Source organism: Bison bison, unplaced genomic scaffold (assembly GCF_000754665.1).
Source record: "Bison bison bison isolate TAMUID 2011002044 unplaced genomic scaffold, Bison_UMD1.0 scf7180017864516, whole genome shotgun sequence".
In the NCBI taxonomy this organism is placed as follows: Eukaryota; Metazoa; Chordata; class Mammalia; order Artiodactyla; family Bovidae; genus Bison; species Bison bison.
In genome coordinates this window covers 1,691,843-1,695,623 of record NW_011495069.1, presented here as the reverse complement: position 1 = coordinate 1,695,623, position 3,781 = coordinate 1,691,843, and positions in this window count along the sequence as shown.

Sequence of the window (3,781 nt, the reverse complement as noted above, 5' to 3'; positions counted from 1 at the left end):
GCAGGGGCAGAGGCTAGAGCAGAACTTGTTCCCACCGGCTATACCAGCACCTGCTTGTCCTGCCTTTCACAGGAATCCAGTGGCTTCTGGGCAGGAGCCATCCAGCCAGGGGGTGGGAGGAGGCATGGCAGACAGTGGCTCCAGAGACAGGCAGCCAGCCTTGTGCCCCTTCTCCGAGGTTGATGACGGCCACCCTGAGTGGTGGAGCAGATGCCACACAACCCTCAGGTGCCCGGGGCACCTCAGCATTCTCTCCCGGAGCTCTGCTATGCCCTCTCTCCAGGCCCCAGGTGGCCGGCAGGCACCCCTCAGCCTCGCAAGCATTGGGGCACAGAGGCTGGGGTGAAGCGAGGGAGCTGATGTTCTGCTGGGGTTCACATGCACCCGGGCAGACGTCGTCAGAAGGAGAGTCGTGGGGAGATAAATGCCCAGAAGAGGTTACACTGCCAGTGAGTGGCAGAGCCAGGACTGGAACCCAGGTCGGTGAGATCTGAGTCTCAGGAAGGAGAGTCCTACAGAGTCACAGACCCCAGGCCTTCATCGGGCCTAGAATTGAGAATGTCTAGAATGCCAGTTCCACGCTAGGACCAAAGCCATCGACGCTGCAGTGTAATATTCACTATCATTTATCAAGCAGGGGCTTCACGTATTCATCTCATTTAATCAGCCTCCATGAGGGCGGCTGTGCCCACTTCACAGGTGAAGCTGAGTGGAGTCAGAGCCTGCTGGGTGGTTACTGGCCACTGCCGCAGGCCGGGCACTCCGGAGCCCACAGAGCAAGACCAGGGCTCTTTTCCACCCCAGCCCTTCACGCTCTCTTTAGTGACGATCACCTTTCTGGCTCTCATTGGACTTGTGGTCATTTGGGATCTTCAGATCGTTTTCTGGATGAGACCGAGCCTGCTTGAGGGCACCCAACAAAGTTCGGAAAGGGGGCTTGAGTGGATCTCTGTACTCGAGAAGGTGTCCCCACCAAGCAGAGTTCCTCCTCAGGCCTTCGCTGACTCCTTGGCGCCCAGCTTCTAGGGATCATCGTGCCCACTCCACTTTCGACATCTGAACTCTCGGAGGTGTGACTGGCGAGGCTGGCTGCTTTGAGAACCAGCTCTGAGGCCCCCCTGTGCCCTGTTCCAGGGTGTTCTGAACCAAGCAGATGCTCAGGGGCTCCTTGGGGAATCCCTGCCTGCCAACCCCTGCCTGGGCAGCTGAACTGGAGCCAGGCTTCCAGCTGCCCACTGGGTCCTGGAGGAGGTAGAACTGATAGGAGAGAGACAGAGGGAAAGGGAGGGGAGGTGGGGGGGAAAGCCAGCAGAGGGTACGCAAGGATGGGGTCGGGGAGAGCAGCTGGTGCGGCCCCCCAGGCCCCTGGGGTCAGGCCCCTCGTGGGCCCCCCATGCTCCAGCCCCTCTCCAACCCCCATGATGGGGGAGGAGGGAGGTTCAGGGAAGCCCCCTCCAGCCCAGAGCGAGCACAGCCAGTTCCTTTCCGCAAGCATCCTGGGAAGCAGATGCAAGGCAAATGGGCATCCTCTCTGGGCCCCCATTTCCACGGCCGGCCCCTGCCCCATGGACTTTGCATAAGTCGGTCACGGTTCTCCATCACTTTGGCAACCAGCGCCCACACAGGTGTGAGCATGGGGAACTCAGGCCCCAGACCGGCCCATGAGGGTCGCCTGGGTCCCCACGCAGTGTGCATGGGCAGTATGTGCAGTCCAGAAGGAGAGCCGCAGCCTCAGGGTTCCCCTGGCATTTGTCCTTGGGACAGCCAGTGCCCAAGCCTCACCCACTCGCCCCTCTTAGGTGACATCAAGATCAGAGGGGACCTTGGAGATCATCTAGCCCAGGGCATCTCATGAATCACGGCCTGAGCCACGTGACATTCTGGAGCTGGGTGCATGGCTGCATTTGTGGGTAGTATGCATCAGTGTCCAGGACTCTGTCAGGATCTCAAAAGGATCCTTGCCTCTGAAATTGTAAGACGCACTGAGTCCATTTTACAGATGGGGAGGCTGAGGTCCAGAGAGTGGAAGCCACTGGCCCAAGGGTAGCCTTCCGATGGGGGCAGAGCTAACCCGGAAGCCAGGACTTCTGACTCTCCGTCCGGAGCTCCTTCCTTCTGCAGGTTTCGCTCTTCAGAGAGGATCGTCCGTGCAGACTGACAGCACGGACCACAGCACTGACCACACTAAGCAAGGGGACCCCATTGCTCCTTCCTCCCGGGAGCCCCTGTCAGGGTCCTGGATTCCTCCAATCCGCATGGTTGCCATGTGGCTTTGAATCAGTCACTGTTCCTCTCCAAACCTCAGACACCTCTGAAAACTGGAGAGCTCACAGCAGCACCTCGAACGGTGGTGAGAGTAAAACAGAACGGCAGCATGGCGGGTGCCCACACTGTCCCTGGGGTGGGGCGAGCCCTCCAGCATGGCGGGTGCCCACACTGTCCCTGGGGTGGGGCGAGCCCTCCAAGCGTGTTTACCACAGAAATAACCTGGGTTCGTTTTGCCATCCTCCTCCCAGGCTCCCTGGCTGCTGCCCCCACGGAGTGCTTGGCCAGCCCACACCGCCCCTTCTCCTTACCCCATCTTGGTGGCCGGCACAGCGTAAGGCATTGCAGAGCTGTCCTGACATGCTTTTGACTTGATTGGAGTCCAGGGGAAATCAACTTGCTTTTCTGGCCCTTGGCAACTGGCCTGCTCCAGGCCTCAGTTTCTGCATCTGTATAATGGGTAGGTTTTGGAGCTCTGCAGGCCCTCTTAGCTCTGACACCATACACCACGCTATGGGTGGCCCTGGTACCCCTGGCACCTACCAGTGAGTGCTGCCCTCACAAGGGGCCTGATTTCTGTCTGCAGACCAGGAGTCATGTCCTCTGTGTGTCCCAACTATGGCCCTTGTACCCTACCCAGCCCTGCCACGTAGGGGGCTCAGCTAGTGACCTCTGGACGAACGGCTTTCTCAGCCCCTCTTGTCTGCCACGACCCCACATCTGGAGGGCTCCAGTTAACTTTGATACTCTCTTACCCTACCATCCCCTTACCCCCAAGCTTTGCTAAATAACCTGACTTGGTTGGGAGACTCCGGAACATTCGAGGGCCACCCAGCAACCGGCTCGTTTACTTCCCCTCTTCAAACTGACGCACACACTCGCTGTGCCTGGACGTGTCCTTCCCAACACCTCGGCCTTGAGGTGGGACCTGCACTGGGGGAGGTTGGCACTAGCTCTCCCCAGCCTCTGGGGAGAGGCAGAGGCCCACTGGGCATGGCAGTGACAGCTCCTGTGGGCAGAGCACAAAAAACCAGGTAGCAAGAGAGCTGAAGGCTTGGCAGCCTGGGACTGATTTCTAGCGGCCGGTGGTTACGACTCTGCGCTTTCACTGCTGTGGATCTGGGTTGAGTCCCCGGTCGGGGAACCAAGATCCCACAAGTTGTGCAGCACAGCGAATGACTTCTAGCGTCAGCACTTATTAGATGTGTGATTTTTGGCAAGTGCTTAACTGTTCAGCTCAGTTTCCTCATTTAAAAAATGGGAGTGAAATGACTACTTGGCTGGGAGTTGCACAAACTAAATGATACCGAACCTATGAAGTGCTTGGCACCATGCCTGGCGTACACACCCCGGGAAGGGTGCTATTTAGTTATAATCCTCCTGATTTCCCAAGAGTCTGGCAGGGCAAGGGGCCGTGGTCTCAGCGGCTCCTAGAAGGCCACCACGGACCCTATTCCAAGGAGGCCAGTATGGTTTGAGGTGCGTGGAACAGAGGCGAGCAGGGGGAAGAGCAGCT